The 21,463-nt window shown below is 41.7% G+C and overlaps 1 protein-coding gene across 1 annotated transcript in view; it reads left to right on the top strand.

The window, feature by feature from the left end:
* The first annotated feature begins 2,760 nt into the window (after positions 1-2,760).
* LOC308640838 (spermatogenesis-associated protein 13-like) overlaps positions 2,761-21,463 on the top strand; it is a 154,532-nt gene continuing 135,829 nt past the window's right edge. The window contains 1 exon segment of the mRNA XM_081278770.1: positions 2,761-2,935. The gene's annotated coding sequence lies outside the window, so the exon portion shown is untranslated.

A 21,463-nucleotide genomic window follows, 5' to 3' on the forward strand; every position in this document is an offset into this window, starting at 1 on the left:
TTAGATATTCATCCAGCCTCTCTGAACTTAGTTTTCCCTATCTATCAAATGAGAATGATAATCATTTTTTAATGTTTTAAGATAATGAATGTAAAGCCCATAAGCTATTAAGAATTCACTGAATATTAAGGGGAAGACAGATTATAATTTCTATTGCATGACAGGAAAAAAAAAACTCTTGGTGAAAGTTTCTATCCCTGGATACTCTCCTGTAGAAAGCAACAGTGCTGTTATGAACAATCTTAGATGAAAATTTTAAATTGGATACTGTTAGAATTTGAGCTGCTAGTTAAACTTGGGTACTAGCAGATCAGCAGAGAGGAAAAAAGACAAGAGACCCTGGGAGGTTCCCATTTGTGGGGAACAATGGAGTGCAGATGTCAGCTTTGTTTGCAGGGGGAGTGATGGCCAGCCATGTAGGCAGGGAGAATGGCCTCTATCAGATACAGGTTTTTGTTGTTGTTGTTTTTTAGTTAGAAGTCATTTAGATACTTAGATTCCTTGTAGAATAATGGAAATGGAAAAAAAAGTCAAAAAACCCAAAAACTCTAGATATCTGGCCCTGATCTCTCAGATTAAAAAAAAGTGAGAATTAGAGTTATATGGTATTAACCCATGTGGTGCACATAGCTAGATAGCGAGTGTGGAGGTTAGTACCCAGTCTGTCTGTATCAAATCAATTATTTTTCTCTTGAATCATCCTGACTTCCTCTAACAAGTTTAAAATCGGAACCCAGAAATACATTTTATCCCAGGAGCTCATGGAGCTCCACTGAAATCCTGAAAAATGTTTATTTATTTGTTTTAAAGGACAACTAACAATTATCAGGCACCCATATATATTAAGATGATATTAAGAGTTTTAATTCCCCAACCAATGAAGAAAGGGAGCTACCACTGTCAGCTCCACACTGAACAGGAAGCTGAAACTTAGCTTACTGAGGGTCACTCTGGGTGTCTGAGAGGCAGGATGCTTTTAGTTCAAGTCTGTTTGATTCTACAGAAATCTACTCATTTAAATGCCAAACCTATTTTCCCAAGGATGTGGTTTCAAATATAATGGTTTCTTTGCTAAAAAAAAAAAAAAAAAAAAAATTGTATGTAAATATTAATAGTGGTTTCCAAGCAGGCAGAAACAATCTTTGGAAACACAGATGTTTTTAAAAGAAAAATCAAAACCTACTGCTCAGATTTAAGTTAATTCTAACGAGACACTAAAAAAACTTTCAAGTTAGTCCTTGATACTCTTTTTTTAACAATATTAAGACGGGTTTCATTTATGAGGGCTTCTTGCAGATCTTGTTAGTTACATAAAATAGAAATAAAATGGAATATTTAATTATATTATCTTTCATGCTGTGTCTATAAAATTTTCCACAGCTTATTTTTTAGAATATTTTTTCTGCTTTTAACATACATGCTCATTGTCAAAAATTTGGGGAACTAAAAGAATAAAATAAAATCTGCCCATATTTTTACCACGTAGTAATACTACTTTAATATCTCGGCGTGTTTTAATTGGTAGCCTATTTTTTAGAACAGTTTTAGGTTTACAGAAAACTTAGTGGAAATTGTACTGTTCTGATATACTCTCCCTCATACTCCCTCCCTCCACACAGTTTCTTGTATTGTCAACCGTATTAGTCCTGCACATTTGTTACAACCCATGAGTCAATACTGATAGGCTATGAACAACTACAGATCATGGCTTATAAGAGGTTCATTCTATGTTTTGACAAGTGCATAATGACATATACCCACCATTATATGATCACACAGGTTAGTGTTTTCAATATTTAAAACAACAATTAATTGATTTTCATTGGGCAATATATTAATTGTCCTTTTGTCTAAAAATTGTGGTATTCAATTGTAAAAGTAATACATGTTTATAATAATCGTGCTTGCACATCATAACCAATCAATGGAATCATCTTAAAAACTACACTTTTTAAAAAGAATGCACTTATTTTATGAATTCCATTAGTTGTGTAACAGGAAATAATCATGGAACATTTGGGGCACAGAAGGGTTTGCATCCCCTCTGTGGTTTTCATGTGAATCAATGATTAGGACAAATAAGAAAGGGGATGGTCCTTTGAGTTCACTGAAACACCCTCACAAGACGTGCCCCAGGCCATGGGGAAACCAGTAGGTTGAAGCATCCTCACCTTGGGGTTCCTTCCCTTCACTCTGAAATCAAGCGCAGCCTTCGCCCCACATGAACTACAGGCAGAAGTGGGGCTAGGAGTGGGGACCCTTGCCCAGGCGAAGAGGCGGCTTCTCCCTCTTCAGGCGGACCCTGGAGTTCGCTGTGGGTGGGAGTAGGAGAGGAACCCGGCTGGGGGTGGGGTGGGGCAGTCGGCGAGCTGCTGTGGGGGGTAGATGGGAGGCTGGAAGAGAGTCGCGCTGGGTAGGGGGCGTTGTGACTGGAGAAACCGGGATGGGGCGTGGTAGGGGGGTAATTTTTTGGATGGGGTGAAGTGAGAGTGGGGAGGACTACGGGGTGGAGCTGGATCTCAGGATGGAGTAGAGTGGAGGAACTGTGCAGAAGGCAAGGCCTCGGGGTGGTTGCCAGCGAAAAGCCGCGCCACCGGGCAAGGCCAGGGGGTAGAGCTGGGCCCGAGGTGGGGGGGGCGGTGTGAGCCGAGCAGGGGCGTGGCCTGAGGTGAATCGGCGGGGCGTGCCGGGGCTGGGGGCGTGGCCGGAGGGAGCTGGGCCGGGGGGCGTGGTTTTGGGGAGCCCGCGGTGGCCGGCGGGTGGAGGCTCTACTCCGCGCTTTCTCCCGCGGCTGTCCCAGAGCCTCCAGCCCCGAGGCCGCGCCGGAGAGAACCCGGCGAGCTCGGGGCTCTGCTGGCCTGGAGCAGTCCCTGGGGCGCAGGGACGTCTTGGAGACGTTGGCTCTGAAGGCTCCGTCAAGTGGAGATGGCGCGAGGTGAGGCTGCACCGGGGGCGCTCGGGTCTGCCCGGCGCGGGCTGTTGGCTGGGCACGCGGGGAGTAAGTGACGGCCTCAGTGACTTGAGGGTCTACTGCTCTCAACTCCTCCTCGCGGTTCGTGGGCTCTGCCTCGGCTGCTCACCTTTTGGGCCGCTGTTTGTGCTCCCTGCCGGGCAGTGGTTCCTTGGCGCCCTCCGGCTTTTCCAGCAGCATTGCCTCGGGTCAGAGCGTGCGTGTGGTGTTCTGGCAAGAGGCGGTTTCCTGCTGGACCCGTCCAGGGATTACCCTGAAACTCTACCCCGCGCGCCCTGCTCACTGGCCCCGGTCTGAGGGGGTGGCGTCGGGAGAACGGACAAAGGTTGAGTAAACCCTTGGCTGCTGAGAGACTCCTTTAACGCTCTGCTCACTTCAGCGGCACGACCTGTGCTTCCAGAGGACCGGTCGGGGATGCGGTTGGAGAACTCGGCTTAGAAAGCAAGTTTTTCCCCCAGTTCCCTACTGGGGCTTATTCCGGGAGAAAGACTTTGGGACTTGATGTCTGTCCTTACTTGACTGAAAGGGAGTGAGCTGGCAGAGTTGGTTTGGCACCATTTCTGTTCAGGAGGTGGAAGAATTATTAGTCCCAGGAAGGTAGAAGCCGGCGCTGCTGCCAGCATCAGGGGGAACTCAGGTGACCTGTGTTGGCGGGCCACCCATCTGACTGAGCAGTTCAGGATCGGAGCAAATTTCCCTCCCTCCAATTGAAAAAAAAAAAAAAAATCAAAGCCAGCACGTCTGGGTTAGTTGCTTCCCAGCGTTGGATAATTATATTGATAAATAGAATAATTGTTTGATATTTATTTAGCATTTGTAACCATGGTTTCCCAAGTCTGCACCTCAACTCATTTTCTGTTGCCTAGTGTTTTCCTCCCTATTAACTCCTCCAGATCGCCCAGTTCTTTGCCCTCTTTTATTCTTACTAACAGGCAGGGAAATTTCATCCTATTTTAATTTTTTTGTTTTTTTGTTTCCACTCTATTTTCTTTCCCACCTTTCTTAACAAACGCCCAGTTTCTCTTTTAGTCTCCCCTCCCCCCACTTTTAAACTTCCTCACAGCATTGTTCTCTGGTTAATTATGCACCCCTCCATGTGCTGCAGAACCTTGTTCTCTGCCCCTTCCCCATCCTCCGGCTCTTTATGTGGCTGTTTCTTCTTATCCAATATTTTAATTTGCATCTACCTTCTTAGGCCCCCTAATTTGCCATTCTTCACCTCTCTCCCAGTTCTAAGGTTCATTATATCCTCCTTTATTTTTGCTCCTTTGCTTGTTTGGGTGTCCCATCCTGTCCCCCCTACCTCCTCCTTCTACAGGCACTTTCTTCCCATTTACCTGCTTTTTCCTGGCAAGTGTTTTCTCCAGCACTCTCCCTGCTGCCCTTGTAAGCACATCTGGTCTCTGGTCCTTCTGTTGTGCTTTTTCACAGTCCCTTAGCATCCCTAGGTTCCTTTTCCTCCTTTCCATTTAGCACTCCATTATCTTGCATACATCTGTATTTCAGAATGTCTAGGAGGAGACATTCTGAGGAGGAGGGGGCAGCTGCATTTCCTCAGGAGTGATCTGGATCTCAGGACCTTCCCATTTGCCACTGTTTCTTTTCTTTCTTTCTTTTTTTTAGCAGAATAGCACGTATAGTTCTTGAATGATGTTAATACTGACATTAATATGATTATTAGGTAGCATTTATTAAACACTTGCTGTGTGCTAAACACTGTTCTGAGGGTTTACATGTAGTTAATACTCATTTAAAATCCTCTTTATATCCCTGTAATGTAGAATCTACATTGTCCCTATTTTACCAATGAGAAAAGGGAACTCAGAAAAGTAACGGACTAGGTTTCTCATGGCTATACAGTGGTGGAAACCCTCTTCTCACTAGGCACAGAGCTTCCATGCCATAGGACTGGCCTCTCAAACTCAGGCATGCTTGGAGTTTAGCTTTATAAATGAGGTCATTATTTGACATGTTTTATTTAGTCTGCTATGTACACTTGTTGAGGACACAAACTCTTATAGGACCATGCTGGAGAAAATTTGGAATGCCTGGTGTTCTCTAGAATGCCTGAGGATAGTGCCTGGGCTGTCAGTTCACCTGTGCCTTCTGTCTGCTTTCCCTCAGCCAGGAAGAAAAAATGTCATAAAAAAGACCATTGCTAGTCATCTCCTGTGTGGTGAAAGTTCAGTTTCACTTTAGCTGGATGGACTTTGGGGTCCCTGAGAACTGTGTGATTTTATAAGACTTGTTTATTTCTGTTTCATTGTGCAATCTTGAAGCCTTGATCAAACATTTCCTTGTTAGTTTTCACCCTCCTAAGAGTTGGAGGCAAGTATTTCTACATTTACAGATACCGAGATAGACTGTTGTTGAAGTTATATACTCTGGTAGCTGGAAAGAACTTCACATTCCACAGATGAAGAATCTGTGGCCCAGAGAAATAAAATGACATATCCAAGGGGAAGCAGCAGAGGAGTAGAGCTGCCCATGGGGCTCTATAGCTTGGTGGGTTGATCTCTGCTGTTGAAAGTGACAAACTGTCTTTCCCTTCCCTTCCATTCCTTTCCCTTCACACTTTTTTTTTTCCGTGTAAAAGCTAAATATTTTGAAATGTTTGCTTTTGAGACATGTAATGGCATAATTATGATCATAATATCACAGAAATATAAATTTAGATGTTTTAGAAAGAACTATTTCTAAAATGTAAGGAAAGAACACCAAAGGTACGTGGCATTAGTACAAAGCAGGTACACAATTTTCTTCTCTGTATTGCAAATCAAACAGCAATGAGAGAGAAAGCAAGTCAAGGGCAAGAGTAGCTGCTGTTCTTGTATTGCCACCTCCCTGCCCCACAGTCTTCTCTGGGTTCCTACCTGTGCCCTCTTTGTGATTCTCCGCACCTTCAGAGAGACACAAGAGTCCTGTTTATATATGATGCCCGACTCCTTCCAGAACAACTTTTCTGGGCAGAATTAAACCCTGCTGCTCTAAGGTGTGCATTGTGTGTAATGGCTTCACTAGTCTCTTAGACTTCTAGAGTGTAGCAGGTGTCCATGGACCCCTTGGGAGAAGAGAGGAGACTTTTTTTTTTTTTTTTTAAAGAGAGAGGGAGGGAGAGAGAGAGAGAGAGAGAGAGAGAGAGAGAGAGAGAGAGAGAATCCTAATATTTTATTTTTTAGTTATCGGCGGACACAACATCTTTGTTTGTATGTGGTGCTGAGGATCGAACCCGGGTCGCACGCATGCCAGGCGAGCGCGCTACCGCTGAGCCACATCTCCAGCCCGAGACTTTTTTTTTTTAAAGAGAGAGAGAGATAATTTTTTTAATATTTATTTTTTAGTTTTCAGCAGACACAGCATCTTTATTTGTATGTGGTGCTGAGGATCGAACCCAGCGCCGCACGCATGCCAGGCCAGCGCACTACAGCTTGAGCCACATCCCCAGCCAGGAAACTTTTTTTTTAAAGACTTTTTTTTCTAAATATGGACACAATATCTTTATTTAAGTTATTTTTATGTGGTGCTGAGAATCGGACCCAGTGCCTCACATGTGCGAGGCAAGTGCTCTACTGCTGAGCTATAATCCCAGCCCCTGGAGGAAACTTTTGAGCACATTGTTGGCCGTGTTTTGTGTCCAGATGAGGATTGTGTGGTGCCCAAAGCTCCATCATCAGAGGTGAAGCTGAGACTTGAACTGAGGATTGCCTGGCTTAGGAGATCCGTGTGCATCCTTCTATAGCCTGTGACTCCCTGAGACAGAAAAGCTATTACAAAGCTTTTTACACCTTTTACCAGGTAGATGGTTCCTACTTGCTGAGCTGAAGAAGAAAAAGCACTGAATTGGGCAGCAAGGCCTATGAGCTTGAAGGCTCAGAAGAGTTCTGGGTCCAGTTTTGGCTCTTTCTTGGGTGTAAACGGCGCTGTCTGCCTCTCTGAACCTGGGGAACTGTGGCAAGCTCCAGAATGAAGAGAATGGTGCTGCTTTTTCCATGTGGTTCTGGCAATGTGTTGTGGTTGGGATGGCAACATAGGTAGATGCAGATAATAATCCATCTTATAGTCTTCACATTCCAATGTCCAAGATGACAGACTGTCCCTTGTCTAACCAGGACTACAAAGGATCTGATTTCCTGGTCAGAAACACTCCCACCCTTTTCCCTGAAGCAGGCCTTTCACTGTCTTTGTGAAATATCTAAGAGAGCTTAGATGTTCTAATTTCATGGACCATGTACCTGTCTCAAAATTTTTCCCACTTGACCCTTACCTTCTTTTCAGGATTTAGCCACAAGGTTAAGGAACTCCACTTGTCTAATCCAGGAGAGGGGAAGGGCCAGCTTGTCCCCTCAACCCAAATTAACACTTTGGCAGAGTATGTTTTTTAAAATTGGCAAACTGTCCCTAGAAAAAAAATAGAACATAGGCCTCAAATGGCCAGACTGGAGCATTTTTGGTAGGAAAGCAACCTGAGGGGTCTCTAGGACCTTCCTCAGGCCAATTAGCTACCCTGTCCTCTTAACACTGCCCCTCTTAGTCACACCTGCCCCAGCACCCCTACTGTAGACTTCAACAAACTGGGAAAGGGGAATCTTTGCTGGAGCATGTGCAAGGGGAAGGGCGAATAAGCTTTTACTGTCTGACAGCAGCCAGATGGAAGCCCTGCGATGAGATGTGTTCCTGGTATTGCAGGTCAGACCTTCGGTCAGTCTCTGTTTTTTTAAGAAAAAAATACTGTGTAATAGGTACAGTGAGCAGTCTGTTGTACTTGAGTGTTAAAATTATAACAGTGTCCTTAAACAAGACACCATGTATGATATAGATGGAGATAACAGGTCTTAGGTCTTGAACAACTTATGCTTGTTCTTCTGAACATATTCCACGTGTATGTTTGGACTCTGTGGTTCTAATGCTTCAGAAATGGGCTCCATTTCCATCCTTCCCAGGGAAGGCAAGGGAAAGACCGCTTTCCTGTGAAGTTTAAGCTTCTGTCTAATTCATCACTAATTGACTAATTGGGGAATTATGTGGATTTATGGCTATTGTGATCACAGGTGTGATAATACTTTCAGTGCTGGTTTGGAGGAACAAATGTATACCTAACACTTACTAGATGCTGAAGATGGAAAATTAATCAGAATTAATTTCATAGAGGTTCCCCTTCTTATCTGGTGGGAGAGGTGGATATGGAAAAACCTAGTAGTGGGTGAGGTGTTCTGTTTACACGGAGGGTGTTGGGGAGCACAGGAGAGCTCTGAGATCCAGAAAAGCTTCCTGGAGGACAGAGCAAGCAGGGAAGCCACTGACAAAGGCAAGTACTCCAGCCTCCAGGGACAGTATAAACAGAGGTGGGGAGGTGGACTTTAGCTTGGTATCACCAGAGGCCTTCAAACAGCTTCTTGTGGCTACAGCCCCCAGCTTGTCAACGTGTCTGATCCTGTGCACCTAAGGCATGGCCCTTGCATCAAGAATGCTTGGGGACTTGTTAGAAAAGTAAATTCTAAGGCTGTACTGAATTAGAAACTCTGGGGGTGTCTCCCAGCTCTCTGTAGTTTAATGAGCCTCCCAGGTGATTTTCATGCATACTGATGTCTGAGCACTACTGTTCTAGAGCAGGTGCTTTCAGGAGGTAACCTGGAAATAGCAACTCTTTTTTTTTTTTTTCTAATTATTTTACAGCGCTGTGGATGGAAGCCAGGATTTTGAGTATTCTGGGCAAGTGTGCTACCACTGAGCCACATTCCCAGCTCCTGCACTGCTACTTTTTAATTGCTATGTGAATACCTTTGCAGAGAACTGCAAAGGCTGTGCCTGTGAGTGTGCTCCTTCCTGATTGTGTGGTGGTTAGTTTCCCTCAAGTCAACAGTCATCCACATTTGTGTACATCTTTCCCCAGTGTATGTCCTAACAGTTTATTTTGTCCACCCTGCTTCATGCCACTGTATAACCTATTTCTGGAATACCTGAAGCTGCCATGATTTGGTTTAGTAGTTGTATGGCAATCTGCTTATCTCTGTTGCTGTATCAGCTGTGTGACCTTGTGAAGGTCTTAACCTTTCTGTGCCTTAGTTATCATATGTGAAAAACAAAGACAGTATCTATCTTATTCCCTTCTCCCTGTTATAATAGAATGTCTTAGCCTGGGTAATTATCAAGAAGAGAAACTTAGTTCTGCAGGCTTAGAAGCCCAAGCTTAAGCCATAAATATTTGATGTCTGGTGAGGGTCTTCTTGCTGCATCCTCAAATAGCAGGAGGGGTGAAAAGGGCAAAAAAGGGCCAACACTGTGTCCTCTCATGGCAGAAAAGATGGAAGGACCAGATAGCTTTCTGAAGCCTCTTTTATAAGAGCATTAATCCCATTTATCAGGGTGGAGCTGTCATGACCTAATCACTTCCAATATGTGAATTTTGGAGGGACACATACATTCAGCCATTGTAATACTGGATCTCTCAGCTGAGGGTTTCAGAAGCTTAGCTGCACGTTGGCATTACCTAGTCAGGGCAGCTGGAGGAGTCTTTAAAAAATTGAGGTCTCTTCCACGCCACCCCCCAAAACAAACAAACAAACAAACAAAAAACCCTGTGATTGGTTTGGGGCATGACCTAGACTTTGGGATGTTTGACAGCTTCCAGGTAGAATCAAGTTTGGGAACCACTGTCATAGGCTGTTGTGAGGACTGAATGGGTCTATATAAAGTTCTTAGAAGAACATCCCTGGCACATAGGAAGTGCTGAGGACAGGCCTGCTGACAGAGGCTGTGGTGGTTTTGTGATTAGAAGCAATGCAGGTGCCATTTCCTTTGAGAATAAACCATGTTGGTTGATGCACGTCAGTTTGCAGATCTATAGTGGTGTCTTGCCATGTTCTGAGAGTTGGAAAGTAAAATGGTTTCAATGCTGTGGGGATCTCTACATCCAATCCTCTGAGCATTCTTTAGGAGCAAGGATTCAGAAGATGGTGCTATGAGTGGAGAACAAGGGCCTAAGATCTGAAGTACCAGTGCTTTACAATGTGCATAGAAATGTTCAAGTCAATCAGGTGCCCTAGGATTTGGTACCTTTTCTAAACCATCATTTGTAACTAAGTTTTCAAATTATTTCCAGACTTGGCTTCTCTTTGGAAACTGATCTGTCTTCTAGGATCTAAATGTCATTGTGTTATAAATTATGTATTTCTAAACATTATTTGAAGGAATGTATAATCTTATTGCATATATTATCCTGTCATACATATTCATTCCACCTTCATTCATTGTTTTATTCATTCAGCAAATGTTGATGAGCACCTGCTTTGCGCCAAACACTAAGCTAGCAATTTTATTCCTTTTCTGTGACGAATTTCTCTCTGTCAGCATGGATAAAGTATTTCTGTTTTTTTTTTCCCCCTGCTGGGGATCAAACCTAGGGCCTCATGAATGCTAAGCAAGCACTGTATCACTGAGCTGCAGCCCCAGCCCTTTCTTTTGGTTTCTATTTATAAGGGCAGCCTTCTCTATACCTGTTTTTTTGTGGTGACATAATTACTTAACTTTTAATAATAGAACATCTGAAGGACATTTTTTCATGTTAAGTTCATGGGACTTCTTTGAACCCTGCTGAGATTAATTAAATCAAACCCCATGCTGCAATTATCCTAAGATATCCTGACAAGTTATTAATATGGAGTGTACGCAAGGCTATAAGATTTGAGTAAGTGACCCAAAGCAGAGGAAGCCTTTGACTCGGTTTGAGTGCTGCTGCTTTCTAATTTATTTTGGTGTATAATCAATGTCCTGGTACTGTGGTCACATTAATTACATAATTGAGAAATATGTGAATTCATATCGAGTCTATGATTTGTTCTCTATCTGTGGAAAATTTAGATTATGTCTTTGGTTTTGTTTTGTGGTGCAAGCCAATAATTAGCAGATGTTTACTGTTAGACTGGCCCTAGTACATTTAAATGTGTATTGCAAATGGAAAGAATTGATTCACTGTATGTGTTCTGCTGCCCAATTACTAAGCAAAAATCCACTGCTAGAGAAACTTTTGTATAGCCAGCACACAGACTGCTCAGTATTATGGTAAAGACTAACTTCCATTGTGTGGTCTTAGCCATTATCACTTGCTTTACCCAGGGACTGAATAGGGTTTAGAAATACAGGCCTTCAAAGGAATGGCCCTTGCTTAAATGTTCCAGGGATCCTTCTGAAATAACATCCCTCCAACCCTCTTTCAAACAAAAAAGAAAGGGGTATATTAATATCTGCAGGTTTAGTTTTATCCAAAAGGAATATATATTTCAGTGAGAAAAATTAAGTTTTTAATTAAAAAAAGAAACTGGAGGTTAACAAGAAATCTAAAATGTGCACAAAATAAATAAGGTATTTTAAAAAGTAGGGTCATTTTAAGATCTGCCAGGCCCACATTCTATGTTTTTTCTACCTTTGACTTTTCTAAAATAAATCTGAAATCCCTAGAGCAGACTGCTCAGCTCATCTTACTGAAGAGGCTTCTTGTTTTTTTTTTTTTTATTAGTTGTTCACAACATTACAAAGCTCTTGAAATATCATATTTCATACATTAGATTGAAGTGGGTTATGAACCCCCAATTTTACCCCAAATGCAGATTGTAGAATCACGTCGGTTACACATCCACAATTTTACATAATGCCCTATTAGTAACTGTTGTATTCTGCTGCCTTTCCTATCCTCTACTATCCCCCCTCCCCTCCCCTCCCCTCCCATCTTCTCTCTCTACCCCATCTACTGTAATTCATTTCTCTCCTTGTTTATTTTCCCATTCCCCTCACAACCTCTTATATGTAATTTTGTATAGCAATGAGGGTCTCCCTTCATTTCCATGCAATTTCCCTTTTCTCTTCCTTTCCCTCCCATCTCATGTCTCTGTTTAATGTTAATCTTTTCTTCCTGCTCTTCCTCCCTGCTCTGTTCATAGTTGCTCTCATTATATCAAAGAAGACATTTGGTATTTGTTTTTTAGGAATTCGCTAGCTTCACTAAGCATAATCTGCTCTAGTGCCATCCATTTCCCTGAAAATTCCATGATTTTGTCATTTTTTATTGCTGCATAGTACTCCATTGTGTATAGATGCCACATTTTTTTTTTTTTATCCATTCATCTATTGAAGGGCATCTGGGTTGGTTCCACAGTTTAGCTATTGTGAATTGTGCTGCTATGAACATCGATGTGGCAGTATCCCTGTAGCATGCTCTTTTAAGGTCTTCAGGGAATAGTCCGAGAAGGGCAATAGAGGGTCAAATGGTGGTTCCATTCCCAGCTTTCCCAGGAATCTCCAAACTGCTTTCCAAATTGGCCGCACCAATTTGCAGTCCCACCAGCAATGTACAAGAGTACCCTTTTCTCCACATCCTCGCCAGCACTTGTTGTTGTTTGACTTCATAGTGGCTGCCAATCTTACTGGAGTGAGATGGTATCTTAGGGTGGTTTTGATTTGCATTTCTCTGACTGCTAGCGATGGTGAGCATTTTTTCATGTACTTGTTGATTGATTGTATATCCTCCTCTGAGAAGTGTCTGTTCAGGTCCTTGGCCCATTTGTCGATTGGGTTATTTGTTATCTTATTGTCTAATTTTTTGAGTTCTTTGTATACTCTGGATATTAGGGCTCTATCTGAAGTGTGAGGAGTAAAAATTTGTTCCCAGGATGTAGGCTCCCTATTTACCTCTCTTATTGTTTCTCTTGCTGAGAAAAAACTTTTTAGTTTAAGTAAGTCCCATTTGTTGATTCTTGTTATTAACTCTTGTGCTATGGGTGTCCTATTAAGGAATTTGGAGCCCAACCCCACAATTTGTAAATCGGAGCCAACTTTTTCTTCTATCAGACACAGAGTCTCTGATTTGATATCAAGCTCCTTGATCCATTTTGAGTTAACTTTTGTGCATGGTGAGAGAAAGGGATTCAGTTTCATTTTGTTGCATATGGATTTCCAGTTTTCCCAACACCATTTGTTGAAGATGCTGTCCTTTCTCCATTGCATGCTTTTAGCCCCTTTATCAAATCTAAGATAGTTGTAACTTTGTGGATTAGTCTCTGTGTCCTCTATTCTATACCATTGGTCCACCCGCCTGTTTTGGTACCAGTACCATGCTGTTTTTGTCACTATTGCTCTGTAATATAGTTTGAAATCTGGTATCGCTATACCGCCTGATTCACACTTCCTGCTTAGAATTGCTTTTGCTATTCTGGGTCTTTTATTTTTCCATATGAATTTCATGATTGCTTTATCCATTTCTACAAGAAATGCCGTTGGGATTTTGATTGGCATTGCATTAAACCTATAGAGAACTTTTGGTAAGATCGCCATTTTGATGATGTTAGTTCTGCCTATCCATGAACAGGGTATATTTTTCCATCTTCTAAGATCTTCTTCTACTTCTCTCTTTAGGGTTCTGTAGTTTTCATTGTATAAATCTTTCACCTCTTTTGTTAGGTTGATTCCCAAGTTTTTTTTTTTTTTTTTTTTTTTAGGATATTGTGAATGGAGTGTTTTTCCTCATTTCCGTTTCAGAATTTTTGTCGCTGATATACAGAAATGCCTTTGATTTATGCGTGTTGATTTTATATCCTGCCACTTTGCTGAATTCATTTATTAGTTCTAGTAGTTTCTTTGTAGACCCTTTTGGGTCTTCTAGGTATAGAATCATGTCATCCGCAAATAGTGATAATTTAAGTTCTTCTTTTCCTATTTTTATGCCTTTAATTTCTTTCGTCTGTCTAATTGCTCTGGCCAGTGTTTCGAGAACTATATTGAATAGAAGTGGTGATAGAGGGCATCCCTGTCTTGTTCCAGATTTTAGAGGGAATGCCTTTAACTTTTGTCCATTCAGAATGATGCTAGCCTGAGGCTTAGCATAGATAGCTTTTACAATGTCAAGGTAAGTTCCTGTTATCCCTAGTTTTTCTAATGTTTTGAACATACAGGCATGCTGTACTTTGTCGAATGCTTTCTCTGCGTCTATCGAGATGATCATATGGTTCTTATCTTTAGGTCTATTGATGTGGTGAATAACATTTATTGATTTCCGTATGTTGAACCATCCTTGCATCCCAGGGATGAATCCTACTTGATCATGGTGCGCAATTTTTTTGATGTGTTTTTGTATTCGATTCGCCAGAATTTTATTGAGGATTTTTGCATCTAGGTTCATTAGAGATATTGGTCTGTAGTTTTCTTTCTTTGAGGTGTCTTTGTCTGGTTTCGGAATCAGGGTGATGTTGGCCTCATAGAATGAATTTGGAAGGGCTCCTTCTTTTTCTATTTCCTGAAATAACTTGAAAAGTATTGGTATTAATTCTTCTTTAAAGGTTTTGTAAAACTCCGCTGTATACCCATCCAGTCCTGGGCTTTTCTTGGTTGGTAGTCTTTTGATGGCTTCTTCAATTTCATCCATTGATATTGGTCTGTTCAAATTGTGTGTATCCTCCTGACTCAGTCTGGGCAAATCATATGACTTAAGAAATTTATCGATGTCTTCACTATCCTCTATTTTATTGGAATATAGGTTTTCAAAATAATTTCTAATTGTCTTCTGTATTTCTGTAGCATCTGTTGTGATATTGCCTTTTTCATCCTGTATGTTAGTAATTTGAGTTCTCTCTCTTCTTCTCTTCGTTAGCATGGCTAAAGGTCTGTCGATCTTATTTATTTTTTCGAAGAACCAACTTTTAGTTTTGTTAATTTTTTCAACAGTTTCTTATGTTTCAATTTCATTGATTTCTGCTCTGATTTTAATTATTTTTTGCCTTCTGCTACATTTGCTGTTGTTTTGCTCTTCCTTTTCTAGGGCTTTGAGATGAAGTGTGAGCTCATTTATTTGTTGGTTTTTTCTTTTTTTGAGGAATGACCACCAGGCGATGAATTTTCCTCTTAAAACTGCTTTCATTGTGTCCCATAGATTCCGATATGTTGTGTCTGTATTTTCATTTATCTCTAAGAATTTTTTGATTTCCTCCTTTATGTCTTCTGTAACCCATTGATCATTCAGTAACATATTGTTCATTGTCCAGGTGATGTAGGATTTTTCCTTCCTTCTTTTATCATTGATTTCCAGTTTCATTCCATTATGATCAGATAAAATGCATGGTATTATCTCCACCCCTTTATATTTACTGAGGGTTGCCCTATGGCATAATATATGGTCTATTTTTGAGAAGGATCCATGTGCTGCTGAGAAAAAAGTATATCCATTTGATGATGGTTGATATATTCTATATATGTCAGTTAAGTCTAGGTTATTGATTGTGATATTGAGTTCCATAGTTTCTTTATTAAACTTTTGTTTGGAGGATCTGTCCAATGGTGAGAGAGGTGTGTTGAAGTCACCTATAATTATTGTGTTGTGGTCTATTTGATTCTTGAATTTGAGGAGAATTTGTTTTATGAATGTCGCAGCACCATTATTTGGTGTGTAAATATTGATAATTGTTATGTCTTGTTGGTGAATGGTTCCTTTTAACAGTATATAATGAACTTCTTTATCCCTTTTGATTAACTTAGTCTTGACGTCAATTTTATTCGATATGAGGATGGCCACCCCTGCTTGCTTACGAGGACCGTGTGCGTGGTATATTTTTTCCCGTCCTTTCACCTTCAGCCTGTGTATGTCTTTTCCAATCAGATGTGTCTCCTGGAGGCAGCATATTGTTGGTTTTATTTTTTTAATCCATGATACCAGCCTATGTCGCTTTATTGGAGAGTTTAAGCCATTAACATTCAGAGTTATTATTGATATATGGTTTGTACTTCCCTTCATGTTTGATTATTTATCCTTTTTTTAAAAAATTTAGTTTGTTTCTCCATGATTATCTTTCCCCTCGCCCTCTGTCTTTACCGAGGCACTTCCTACTGATGGTTTTGGTTATTGTTTTTCATTTCTTCCTCGTGTAGTGTTTTGTTCAAAATGCTTTGCAATGCTGGTTTTCTGGCTGCAAATTCTTTTAACTTTTGTTTATCATGAAAGATTTTTATTTCGTTGTCATACCTGAAGCTTAGTTTTGCTGTATACAGAATTCTTGGTTGGCATCCATTGTCTTTCAGTGTTTGAAATACATTGTTCCATGACCTTCTTGCTTTCAGTGTCTGTGATGAAAAATCTGTTTGTAACCTTATTGGCTTACCCCTGAATGTAATCGGTCTCCTTTCTCTTGTAGCTTTTAATATTTTCTCTTTGTTCTGTATATTGGATATCTTCATAACAATGTGTCTTGGCATTGGTCTACTGTGATTTTGTGTGCTCGGTGTCCTGTATGCATCTTCAATTTGTATATCTGTTTCCTTTTTTATTTCTGGAAAGTTTTCTGTAATTATGTCATTCAGCAGGTTACTCATTCCCTTGGTTTGAATCTCTGTACCTTCTTCTATCCCGATGACTTGTAAGTTTGGTTTTTTTATGTTATCCCATAACTCTTGGATGTTTTTCTCGTGATTTTTTACCAGCCTTTCTGAGTTGGCTAGACTCTTTTCAAGATGATATATTTTGTCTTCATTATCTGACGTTCTGGCTTCTACTTGCTCCACTCTGTTAGTGATACTCTCGATTGTGTTTTTAATTTGGTTTATCGTTTCCTTCATTTCTAGAATTATTGTTTGATTATTTTTTATAATCTCTATCTCCTGATAAAGATGCTTAACTTCTTCTTTTATCTGTTTATGTAATTAATTCTCAATGTGTTCTTTCGCTGCTTTAATTTGCTGTCTTGTATCCTCTTTCAGGTTCCATTCCATCTGTCTAAGGTGTTCCTTGAGTTCTTTATATGACCATTTTTCTGATGACTCTAGGTCCTCCTGAATATTTAGGCTGTCCTGCATTGTTTGTACTCCTTTTCTTCCTTGCTTTTTGAAGCTGCTCATGTTACTTGTTCTGTTTGACTGATGAGTTACTGTTTACTCTTATAAATTTATTAGATGCTTGGGAGGAAAGGTATTAGAAGGGAAGGGAAGAAGTCACTAAAGAGAATGAGAGTAAGGAGGTAGAAGTCAAGGAAGGGCGGATAAGATAATTGAAAATAAATGAAAAGACAAAAGAAGAAAAAAAGTAGGAAATAAAAAAAGAAAAAAAAAATTTAAAAAAAAATTAAAAAAAATTAAAATTAAAATTAGAAGGAAAAAAATTTAAAAAAGAATTGTAAAAAAAAATTTAAAAAAACAACAAGAAAGAAAAATGAAAATGAAAGAAAAACCCAAATCAAAAAAAAGAGAAAAGAAAAAAAGAAAAAAAAAAACAACTAATAAATGCAGTCTTAGAGTTTGATTCAAACTTCTCTTCCAGTAGGTGGCGCTGTGCCCACCAGGCCAAGTTTCTCCTGTCAATACGTGGGAACCAATCACTGTGCAGCAGCTCCTCCCAGACTGGGCGAGTCTCCAATCCTGAGTGCCTAGGGCCTCCTCTTGTGTCTAGTCGCTTTCCACTTTTCCTCTAGCCAGGCCCCTCTCACGGGGGCCGCTCACCACAATACTGGCTACACGCCAGTTCTGCTGCTCCCGGGAGCCCTGTTTTCATGAACGACTGGGCACACTCTTCCAGTTTGCCATTCCCTCAGACCCTAAGTTTGTAGAGCTTGGGGCTGAGAATCCTCAGCGAATTTTACTTGCCCTCCGGTAGCCACGCCACCGGTAGCTGGTGCAAGAGACCTCAGCTGTCATCACTGGTGGGAGTGGTAGTTCCGCGCCACGGATCCTGCGCCACCTCTGATTCCCTCGGTCTGGCTATCATGCTCACGGGAGAGCTGGGAGGGTCCCTTAAGGTTTCTCCGATGTGTGGAGAGGGAAGGCTAGGGAATTACACACCTGTAGCCGCAGGTTTCAATGAAGTTATCTCCTGTGCCGCAGTCTGATGACGTCAGTTCTCTGCCATGGTGGTATCTCTTGCAAATGGCAACAGTTCGTTTCCCTTTGCCGGGTGACCAATGCAACGGGTGGGTCCTTACTGTCTCTCCCAAGCCCCGTTTCAAACCTGTGGCCACTACCTATGAAGGCTCGGTAGGCATTTACCTCCGTAGGATGAGAAGGGCTGACCAGTTGTTTCAGCCGGATGGATTAGTGCTGAGTCACAGCTGTTTGTCTTCTGCGTAGAGAAACTAGAACTCTGTGCACTGCTGGTGAGAAAGCAAAATGATGAAGCAGCTGTAGAGAACAGTACCCAGGTCCACGCTCTCACCCACAGCTCAATCTCCCACTTCATGGACACCAGTAAACGATGGGCGCTGCCATTGAGGCTTCTTGTTTTACCAAGTTGATTTCAACTCTGGCCTTAGAGCATCTGTCCACATGTCCTCGGGCTGCTCTGCCAGAACTGTGGGTTCCTACTGCTTCCTAGAAAAAGAAGGGACTCTTCCCTCTGTGACATCCGGGTCCCTATTCTCTGCCCAGGACTGTTGGGGGTGTGTTGGCATGTGATGGAGCCAGAATGAAGTGCTCTGCTGATCTGGGGTGGGGTGGAATGAGGTGTATAGGTTGACTGTCAGAGTCCTGGCCCCACTGTCTGAATTAAACAGGGGAATCCTGAAAGAGGAAAATGGAAGCTTCTTTTGAACATTTTAACATTGATTCTGAGAACTCTATGGCTAGATGATTTTTTTGCATTAATGTGAATATCAGAGTGTAGCCTAGACGGCTACAATGTCACTAGGTGATGTGATATTATGAAGCCACCATCCAATAATGCAGTTGTTGACTGAAATGTGGCTGTGTGGCACAGGAGGCACTGGCAGCAGCTCACAGGTTTTGCATTTACGGTGTTTTTTTGTTGCATCATTTTCTCTCCCATTTGATTGAATCTTGTGTTCTTTATTTATCTCAGCCCTAGGAGCAATAGGCCATGCCATATATACAGTATGTGCCATATAGCTGAAGTGTGTAGTAGGCTACACCACTTACGTTTGTGTAAGGACTCTCTGATGTTCCCACAGTGAGAAAACTGCCTGTTGATGTGCTTCTTAGAACACATCTCCGTCATTTAGTGACACATGACAGTATTTCCCTCTGTTGACCTCACTGACCAGCATTGATAATAAACTGTTTTGCTGAATGTTAAGCCATCTAAAGGCAGAGACCTTCTCCACTCTCAGCTCTTGAAATTCTGAGGAACACAGCAGAATGTTTTTGTTTCCTGCCACCGCCCCCCAGCCCTAGTCAGCCCTAGTCACCTTGGCTCCTGATGCTATGTGGCGGGGCAGGGGAAGGTCCTGCCATTGAGTACATTCTCCCAAGGTTCATTCTCAACAGTAATGGGCTGTGCTAACCTCTGCCCTCCCCTTACTTCACCTTCTCATTGAATCTCTGCTGAATGAGAGAAGGTAGAAGGAAACTGCTTCTAGACTTTTCCTTCCAGGATAGAAGCTTCTGTTTTCAGAGAAGTTCAGTTTAGAATAAGGTACTTGTAGCTCAGTCAGTCCCTGCTCTCTTCTCCTATCTAACTGCTCTGCTGGTGGACCAGCTGTGTTCTTAGGGCTCCCCTCAAAATTGGGGAAAATACTCAGGGCAAAGAGCATTCTGGGCACTTCCTTCTGAGGTGATCTCTGTGAGGAAGCAAGAACTTCCTGCCTTTTCTAATCCTTATTTGTAATCTGACCTTTTCATACAAACAGCTTACTCTTAATGAGGTTTGACCCAGGAGCTTTTAGACAGTACATAAAAACATGACTAGTTTAGCATTACAAGGTCATATCTTCAATTTACCACATTGTAGGCTTCAAATGCTCAGAGGTAGACAGGTCAAACTTTATTTTAGTCAGCTTTCTGTCACTATAACAAAATACCTGAGATAAACAATTTATAAGGAAGAAAGGACTTGTGTGTGTGTGTGTGTGTGTGTGTGTGTGTGTGTGTGTGTGTTTGTGTTTCCTGTTAGATTCAGATGTTTCAGTCCATGTTTGACTAGCTCCTGGCTTTGAGGCCTTTGCTGAGGTAGTATATCATAGTGGAGAGCATGTGGTAGAGCAAAGCTTCTCAATTCATAGCAGCTAGAAGCAAAAAGAGAAAGGGCTAGGATTTTAGTGTCTCCTTTGGAGAACATGCCCCTAATGACCTACTTTGTTCCTCTAGGTCCAACTTCCTATGGGTTCCACCACCTTCCAGTAGTACCACAGACTGGTATTACATGTGAACCTTTTGGGGACACTCACCCAGACCAGAGCACCTCACCAGCATCACTGCCTACGAATGTTTGATTCAGAGCATAGTTTCTTATATTTCCATAGTAGCACATCTGAAGGAAGTTGATCATTTTGACTTCTTGGGAGGTTCTTTTTAAGCCTGCTGAGATTAATTAAATCAAGCCCCATGCAGCAGTTATTCTGAAGCAAAGCAGCTTATTAAATTTCAGTGCATGCTGGACCACTGATTTGAATCATTCAAGTAGATGATTACATTTTTTGTTGATATCCTGCAATAGGAGTTTAATATCCGTTTTTAATTTTTATGGGTGGACACTACTAGTGTCTTTCAGTTTTTCTTCTATTCTGGGGCTAGGAATCTCAGGGAAGGAGAAGCTGCCTATGTAAGTAGGACAGAACGGCTTTCTAGGCTTTCCTAGAAAGTGGTCCCTGTAGAAGTCACACCTTCCACTCCACACAGTGCGTCTCTTTTGTTCTCAGGTTGGAGCTTTTGAAGAACACTCTGTGTCAGTGGGAACTCTTCTTCTGAGATGAGGATAGTGGGTATCTGTGTAGATCAGTATGGGATAAAAAGGTCATTGTCAATGGAAACTGGTTCAGCAGAAGGGTTTCTGGGTCCCCGTCACCCTGAACTGGGACAGACATTCTCTCTGGGTGGTTTCTCAGGTTAACCTAAAAGTCCTGGGACACACTTCAGTCATTGTTGAAAAAGATTAAATAAATAAACAAACCAAAAGCAAGTCTCAAATGAATGCTGTTGGTATTACCACACTTTCTGAAAAGAAGAGTGTCCTTGCATGTGAACTCTTTGGTGAGGGGATAGAACTCAGGACCTTGCACATACTACATAAGTGTTCTACCAGTAAGTTTTACCCCAGCACCCCATGTAATTATTTTAAAGAGAACTGGATCATCCAGTAGCCAGTTATCACACACACGTGAGTATCCTCTTCCTTGTGTAAATTCATCACTGCAGGATTCAGAAAGGATTAGCGTGGGACACATTTCTCTGGGAATTTGAGTTGGAAAAATGCTTCCCATTGAGAGGATGCTGCCGCTGTTGCCTCGGAAGAGTGAGAAGCTCAGAAGTTGCTCCTAAATGCTGATTGGATTTGGGCAGTCTTACATTCCCGTGGAAATGACCCTTGCCATCAGAATATAAAGGCCCTTGGAAAGCACTACCCATCATCTGTGTCATGTTTTCAGCACTGCTGTTTTTGCAAGAGGCAAAGCAAGATGGTGAAGTAGTGACCCTCATTCCAGAACCTGCAGGGCAGATCTGACACACTTGCTGTTTCCATGTAGAAGGTGGAGTGAGAATCTGTGCTGAGAATTATAAATATGAAGTGTCCCCAGAAGA

Source organism: Spermophilus citellus, assembly GCF_964194105.1.
Source record: "Spermophilus citellus genome assembly, chromosome: 1".
Classification (NCBI taxonomy): Eukaryota; Metazoa; Chordata; class Mammalia; order Rodentia; family Sciuridae; genus Spermophilus; species Spermophilus citellus.